Here is an 8922-nt window from a genome sequence, read left to right as displayed (position 1 = left end):
AGATGGAGAAAATTAAGCAGAGTGAAGATACTATGCTGCTTACAAAAGCTAGTTTAAAAAAACATACTCTACTGATGGTATTTGACCTCAAGATACTAAAATGCATCTTTTCAAAAAATATTAATTATTAATACATGCATTACATGTACAGAAAGTAATTTAAAGTAGTACACTAAAAATAAATCTTATTCCTTTCTCTTAATTTTTTTTTTATTTTTATTTTTTTTTTATTTTTCAAATGCACTTTAATTTTCTTTTTTTCCTTCCTCACATACAGAACTTCTCCACATACCACATTTCTTGCAGCTATAAAGTCACTTGATGTTGGCCGGATACCATTTTATCTCTAAAACTCTGTTGACATCAAAATATGACAGTGTTATATCCATAAAATATTTACATAGCACAGCATATTAAGCTTTAGACACTTAACAATTAAACCACATAAAAAAAGGACAAGACCCCCATCCTACATGTTTGGAATCAGGTGTTCACCAGTCCCTATCTGGCGACTGTATACTGGTTCAAAGGGCAGCAGAGGCAACAGGCAGTTACTTCAGAGGACATTGAACACTACGATCTGGAAGCACGTTATGATGTAACCCAGAGTCATGTACCACACATCTTTCTCCAAGGTGGTCTCATAATTCTACAATGGAAGGTCCAGCTGATAACAAAATGAAGACAGACAACACAACATTTACTCTGTGGAGATATCCTACTTATACTATGCACTTGCTGTGATTTTGAACATAGCTCATCCCAAAAACTTGTCACCATCATCCTGACTTTTTAGGTTGGCTCATCCATCAATCTTGCCCTCAACTGTTACTTCTTTCCCAGTATTGTTAGGAGCAAAGCTGACCTGAACAGTAACCAATGGCTGTAGATATCCCACATGAAGTTTTTTTCCCATAATATGGGAAATATTTTAAGTCTATAATTCCATTATGAGGATAAAATGCTACATTTGGTATATTTTCGTTCTTTGAAACACACTTTATCCTTGGCACTCCTTCAGGCTTTAATCCAATTATTCTGTTCATTTTCACAAGAATACAAGGGTTTCCTTGAGAATAGCCAAAATCAGGATCATTCATACCACTGCATGCTTGAAGTAACGAAATAGGAAACTGACATGCAACATAAACTGGACCCTTCTGTTCGGAAAGTGCTCCATCAGGACAGACTGTGAGGTTCTTCTGTTCTTCTAAAGTATACGGTTTTAGAAACTTCTTAAGGTCTTCAATGTACCCTGCATACGAAGTTGGATCAGACCTACAGAATGTATATTCCAATGCAGTCACTGGTTTTGGAAAAACCGTAAGTCCTGGGCTAGGAATCTGGTCACGGTATTTTGGAACACGGTATTTGGTTGAGAGTCTGAAGCATAACCCACATCGTGAATGAGAAGAGTGCAGCCAGGAACCCATAAAAAACTAGGTAGAAGAGCAAGATCAAACCCCAGCTGTTGGCCGTGCGCCCCAGGAACTCTCCGGTGGTCAGGTTGCATATGAAGAGCTTCCACTGGGCGAGGCTCTGGTTGAGGGACTTCTCGTTCTTCGTCAAGTTGTGCGCGCGGACGGCGAGGGGAGCGGAGGCCGCGGGGTTGCAGGCGGCGAGGGCAGCGGGGATGGAGGCGGCGAAGGCAGCAGGAATGGAGGCGGCGAGGGCAGCGGGGGCGCGTCCGGGCTCCGGCGGCCGCAGCCTGGCGACTGCAGAGGAGGGTGGGACGGCCGGGAACACCTCCTCGTTATTGGGAGTACTCGAGCCGACTACAGTGTTTACATTTTTTTCCTTTCTCTTAATTTTAATATTTCCTCTCGGGAATATACTAAATTGGTTCATATCTCTATTAGAACTTCCTACCTAAGAAGACGTTATCATCATCTTACGGACCCCTGAATGCAGAAGTCTACATTGAAGAGTTCATGTGCATCTCCAATTTATCAACTTTAATGTCACCTTAAGTAAATCGAGATTTCTTTATTTTCCTCCTGCTGTTTTAATGAGAATATATTCTGCTTTCTGAAATACAATAAAAATTATATTAACACAAATCCACTATAAACTCTCTAATTTTGAAATGAAAGATACGCTTTGATATTATTGTTTTCAAAAATGAAGCTGCTGTGAAGGGACATGAAACATAGCTATTTACATTCTTACCAGAAGAGTTTCAAATCAAAACGTTGTTTTCATTACTTCAACAAGACCAGTAATTGATTCTGTCAGACTGGAATTGAAGTACCTACTGTGTGTCAAAATATTATTTTTCTCCTCTCAATTGGTGAAGCTAAAATGAAAAGAAATTTGGTAAAACGCCTATTTTCCATAAAAATTCTTATTGCTTATCCATTTTGTATTGGTTCTCATAAATGTTTCTTCTGTTTTACACTTTCTTACTAAGAATATACATTCAAAAATAGCTCATTCCCTTAGAAGACAGAATACTGACATCTTAAGATGTTTTCATGATGTCAGTGGCTATGATGCCCCATATTCTAAAAACAGAAATGTCAACATGGTTAGAAGCCATTGAGATTATCGGTGGCCAGTAGAGAGCAAGTGTTTGCTCGTGGAGAGGTAAGCACACCTGGATGTTCTTGGGTTAGATTCCAGGTGTCAAAGCAGGGTTGACTTCTGCAACTTCTGTAATTTCTCAGAGTTTTAGGTCCCAGAAAGGTAAATATAGTGATATGAGTCAGTTTGAAAGATCTGCATTCACTTCCAGGTGCTGACTGCTTCTGGAAAGCACTACCAAAATTGCAATTAACTAGAAGCTGTTACCAGATATGGACTAAATATAGCCTATAGGATGGACCAAGAATGTCCATTACCAGGACAGAATAAGAAAATACACTGGATTCTTACCTTTGTAATGTAATGAACAACTGGGTCTGGCTATGGGCTACAGTCCATCTTCTAAGGTTACTTTGGTCTTGACACCTCCACAGCTCACCAAATCCTCCTGTGGTTTGGTAAGGAGGGACCCCAGGTGTCCTCTCTAGCTGTTACTTGTGAACATTTACCTAGTATCCAGTTACTTCAAAAAAGTATAGTCTTAACTTTTGAAAAACTTGTGCCCTGATGTGTAACTTTAGCATAGTTAGTTTATTAGTAAAATAAAAGCTAAATTTTTGAGAACCAGGAAATTTGTTTTACATGCATAATGTCACTTATATCCACAATATCTTTGTACAATGAAGGAAAGACTGGAACTCAAGTAGTCTGAGTCCAGAATGCAAACTCTGAAAAATGTACAGAGTGATGGACCAGTGGTTTGTTAGGCACACTGTTATTTTATCATCATTGTCATTGTAACTGTCAAGTGGTATGTGCCTATGCATTAAGTAATCAAAGCACAACTTTATGTTTGTCCCCTGTCATCACTGTTAAATTTATTTGAGAGTTCAATCTCCTGCTTTTGGGAGAAAAAAATGAATATGGTTTTGCATTCATACTTAGGTAACAGATAATCTTATAGTCATCATGAGTTATAAATATAGAGCACCTTACAGATTTACAGAAAATCTGTTCTGAGATTCCCTTGACTTGCCTGGATGCCTTTTGCCTATGCTTGTAACTCTCCAAGGTTCCTACAAATCCAACATTCCTATTTGACTTACTGCTAAAGTCCCTCTCCTCCTGTAATCTCTTATTAAATAGGACACTATAGACCGTATGTCAGCTCTTTCTCTCAAATATCTCACATCTGGTCTTCAGGAATGATACTTTATTTTCCTTGACATACTCTGATATATACAAGTCGAATACAACACAGTCATCTGTATCCTGCTTTTTCAGGTTGCTTTAAACCAGCAGTCCCCCACCTTTGTGGCACAAGGGCTTTTGTAAAAGACATTTTTTCCACAGATGGGGTGGAGGTGGGCGGTATGGTTTTGAGATGTTCCACTTCCGCCACAAATCATCAGGCATTACATTCTCACAAGGAGGGTACAACCTAGATCCCTTTCATGCACAGTTTACAATAGGGTTTGCCCTCCTATGAGAATCTAATGCCACTGCTGATCTGACAGGAGGTGGAGCTCAGGCAGTAAAGCTCACTGGCCTTCCACTCACCTCTTGTTGTGTCGCCTGGTTCCTAACAGGCCACAGACCAGTACCAGTTCATGGCCCAGGGGTTGGGGACCCCTGCTTTAAAGTCTTTTAGTCTCAGGGCATGCATCAGCCCACTGTATCTTCTAACTGCAGGAGACACCTTTCAGGGTCCTCAAGTGGACTCATGGAACCACACTTCTCCTTGACAGGAGGGGCACAATCTCGACCCTGCCTCCACTAAAACACCTATAGAGAGGTACCTCAAAGCAAAGAAATAGATGTCTCCAAATAATTTTATTCGATAAATTCTGCCCCATTCTTTGCACTCTCTCCACTCTTCTACATCCTGAAAATGAGCCAAGACAACCTAGAGTCGTAGAATCTATTCTCAAACATTTCTGCAGTAAACCCAATTTATAGTGGTGTATCTCATTCTTTCTCTCATACTTGGCATCAATTGCTATGGCATCAAATTAAAAAATAAAATAGTGGGAGTACTAATCTAACATCGTAAATTATAAGTGAGCATCTACTATGTTGTAGACACAATGCTCCATGTCCTTGGCACAATTTATAACCTATCCACTACACTTTAATTTATTTTTATATTAAAAATAGCCAAAATGAGATTAAGTGCCCTCTTCAGTGAACTATCACTTATCACTCACACACTGGACAGTATGTACTATGCTACTTGATAGGTCTTTTTCACATGAATGGAACATAGTCCCTATCATCTAAAGAAATTACACATTAGCAAAACAATTAAAAAAGTAAAGAAATTTTTAAATTATAAGAGATTAATATAACAGGAGATAACAAATGCTTTTGAAATCTTTTGAAAGTATGCATCTCAGCATTGTAGCCAAGAGAAAATGATTGAGAGAAGGAGACTATATACAGAAAAGATGTCTGAAAAAGTATTGCCTATAGAATATATATGAATTGGGCAACAGGTGAAGAATAGGAAAAGAGCAAACCAGGTAGGGTATAGAGGACTCTGTTGCTTACGAACTCAATATTCTTTCCCTTTCTTTTTCCCTCTTAACAAATTCCAGATTTTCTCAGACACCTGCTCCTCCTGTATACACCATGTACCTCAGAAGAAGTAAATTTTATCCCCAGATTCAGGAGTGGCTCTGATTGGTCTAAGATGGGGTTTCTCAATCATAGCACTGCTGATATTTGGTGCTGGATAATTCTTTGTTTAAGCAGGCAGTATGAGAAGAGAAGCTGTCCCATACACTATAAAATGTTCAGCAGCAGGGTGTTACCACCCACTAGATGACAGTAGCACCCAACACATTCCCCCCACAACCCACCCTGCACACCTCAACTTGTGACAACCAAAAATATCTTCAGACACTGATAAATGTCTGCTAGGGAACAAAATATGTCCCCTCACCTCGAGTCACAGGTCCAAGGATACTTTCAATGTTTTAGAATGAGCATGAAACTAAACTCTGACTCTTCTCATTCTTCCTATCTCTGTGTATTGCTGTGATGCCTGGAACTGCCACAGCCATCTTGCTTCAGCTTGAAGAAAAAGGTAGTGAACAAAGATAATGGAAGAAAATTAGAAAGAACCCAAGACCTTGATGATCTTGTTAAGTGGATTCTTTGTTGTAGGAACTGTCCTGAATGTCCTGATCCATGAAATAATATATTTATTGTCTAATACAGTTTCTTTTGAGGTTTTTACAAATTGCAGCACAGAGATTTTTAGCTGGTACAAGAAGAAACAAGCATGTGGCCCATCCTGAGATTAAGAGAGTAGGGTACAATTAAGGAACTTCAAGTAATTCAGTATGGCTGGAGAATGAAAACTTAAATGACTACATGAAGAAAGATCAAGGATATGACAGCAATTAGAGATGAAAATACTGTATGCAATGATAAGTAGTCATTGGGAAGTACTGAAGGTTTACGTAGGATCAGAATTGATTTTTAAAACACAGGTCAAGTTTCGGCCGGGCGCGGTGGCTCAAGCCTGTAATTCCAGCACTTTGGGAGGCCGAGACGGGTGGATCACGAGGTCAGGAGATCCAGACCATCCTGGCTAACACGGTGAAACCCCGTCTCTACTAAAAAAATACAAAAACAAAAAACAAAAACAAAAACAAACAAACAAACAAACAAACAAACAAACAAACAAAACCTAGCCGGGCGAGGTGGCAGGCGCCTGTAGTCCCAACTACTCGGGAGGTTGAGGCAGGAGAACGGCGTGAACCTGGGAGGCAGAGCTTGCAGTGAGCTGAGATCCGGCCACTGCACTCCAGCCTGGGCAACAGAGCGAGACTCCATCTCAAAAAAAAAAAAAAAACACTGGTCAAGTTCTGAATGCCAGATGAGAAAAGCAAGACTGAAGTCAGAAATCAGAAGTAGGAGGCAAGTGCAGTAGTACATGTGAGAATAGAAGGGGGGATCTTCACTTCCACTTCACAAAAATACTTTGCTTTTTAGTTTTTCTTCACTGCATTCAAAGTTAAATGATCAAATTTCTGCTTTCTAATCCTCCTGAAACAATGTTTTCTCATTTGAGGAACATGTCTCATTTATAGTTAACTAATACACCACCAGTTAAAACCAAGGGTACTTCTACTTTTATACTTTCAAGTCAAACAGATTTCTCCATAAAGAAATCTGACTTTGATCTTTACAATTCTACCAATACAATAGTCTTTTTATCACACAATAATTATATCAAGACTTTCATAAAGCTAGAGTAACACCCACGTGGGCCTCTCAGGCATAGTGACCGTATTAGGGAATGAGCTCTGAGACGAGAACAGAGTACAAACACCGGGTGTTTTTCCAGGTGGTTGAGTATGCTGAGGTCTACCTATTAGTTAAGTGAGATATTTTTACAGTCTATATTCCCAATTAGTTATGGAGTTGTATGCAAAACCTTTAAATGGTTTAGAGCAGAACAACTTTTTGCCATAAAGCTAAATTAGGACTATTCAGAAGTTTCTACCATAAAGATTTGTTTATGCAACTTTTTAAATATTGATTATTTAACTGACAAACAAAAATTATATGCATCTATGGAGTACAACATAATGTTTTGAAATATGTATACAATGTGGAATGGCTAAATCAAGCTGATTAATATATGCATTACCTCATATATGTATCTTTTTGTGGTGATAACACAATATCTACTCTCGTAGTGATTTACAAGTATACTATACACTGTTAAATATTGTCACCATGTTGTACAATAGATCCCTTGAACTTATTCTCCTAAAGGAAATTTTGTATACTTCAACCAAGATTTCTCCAATCCACTCCCAACTCCTAGTTCCTGGTGACCACCATTCTACTCTTTTCTCCTATGAGTTCCACACTTTAAGATTCTACCTCTAAGTAACAACATGCAGTATTTGTCTTTCTGTGCCTGGTTTATTTCACATAATATAAGATCCTCCAGCTTCATCTATATGATCTCAAATGTCAGATTTTCTGTCTTTTTTAGGGCTGAATAGTATTCCATTGTGTAGATATGCCACATTTTTTTTTATTATACTTTATGTTCTAGGGAACATGTGCACAATGGGCAGGCTTGTTACATATGTATACATGTGCCATGTTGGTGTGCTGCAAACATTAAATCATCATTTACATTAGGTATAGCTCCTAATGCTATCCCTCCCTGCCCCCCACCCCACAATAGGCCCCACTGTGTGTTGTTCCCCTTCCTGTGGAACAAGTGATCTCATTGTTCAATTCCCACCTATAAGTGAGAACATGTGGTGTTTAGTTTTCTGTTCTTGTAATAGTTTGCTGAGAATGATGGTTTCCAGCTGCATCCATGTCTCTACAAAGGACATGAACTCAACCTTTTTTATGGCTGCGTAGTATTCCATGGTGTATATGTGCCACTTTTTTTTTCAGATTAAAAAAAAAGATACTTTATTATAACTTTTAAAATTGCAGAACATCAGACTGAATATCATTAGACACATAAACAAAACCACTCATCTCTAAAGTCATCTTCTATACCCTCTCAAAATTTGGCCAGTGAGTTATGCCTCAGTGAATTTTCCAGTTCAACCCCATACACCAATGTGAAATAAATGGAAACACTAGCCTTTTGGTTTTGCCCATAGTTCCAAAGTGCTATTAGAGGTGGAATATCTGCTGCAGGAGGTCATTCTTGCTGCTGTGGGTGTGAGTAAAATATCCATCTCTTCACCTCTGGTCTGGCAGGCTTTGTTCTCTTTCTCCTTGTTTTGTCTCCTTCTAGAGGGGTTGTCTTACATACTGCAATCAAAAGACATCTTCTGCTCAGAATCACAACAGATAGTGAGTGGTTCATGTGAGAAGTAATGTTACACAGTAAGTTACTGAATCTACAATGAGAAATTAACTCTGGGGTTACAACTCAAATATGATTTCAAGGTAAAGAAAATAATTCCTTGGCTGGCTTGTAAAATGTTTAGTTCCTTCTAAAATCATAATTGCAAAATGGACTTCTGCTTCACGCTGCATCCCAAGGCACAAATCAGGTAACCTACGTCTCCCAAATGATCAACAGAGCACTCCATCCTCTTTTACCCTCAATGCTGAGAAATTACTCCTGGGCCCAGAAGTTGTCGCATAGGTGGCTTGGGTTACTTGGTGCTCAGGCAACAACTGCCACAGGTCCCACGTTGATGAACACCATCAATTTCTTTAAATATGATGATACTAAGATGGAGGCCCCTGCTCAGAGGAAGCAAGGACATAAAAGCTGAGATAGAGTGCGTTGAGGGTCACTACACTAACAGACGCAGATGACATGATGGAACGTGAATATTGAAGCTTACAATCTTCTGAAAAATCTCTTTTTCAAAACTCATACGCCCTTTTTTCTAA

The 8922-nt window shown here is 39.0% G+C and overlaps 1 pseudogene; it reads right to left on the bottom strand.

Moving 5' to 3' along the window:
- Positions 1-727: 727 nt before the first annotated feature.
- LOC103242045 (sodium/potassium-transporting ATPase subunit beta-3 pseudogene) lies at positions 728-1848 on the bottom strand (annotated as a pseudogene).
- Between the last annotated feature and the right edge of the window lie 7074 nt (positions 1849-8922).

The sequence above is a fragment of the Chlorocebus sabaeus genome, chromosome 15 (assembly GCF_047675955.1).
Source record: "Chlorocebus sabaeus isolate Y175 chromosome 15, mChlSab1.0.hap1, whole genome shotgun sequence".
Classification (NCBI taxonomy): Eukaryota; Metazoa; Chordata; class Mammalia; order Primates; family Cercopithecidae; genus Chlorocebus; species Chlorocebus sabaeus.
The sequence above is the reverse complement of the archived record's forward strand: the minus strand, read 5'-3'. Positions and strand labels throughout refer to the sequence as shown.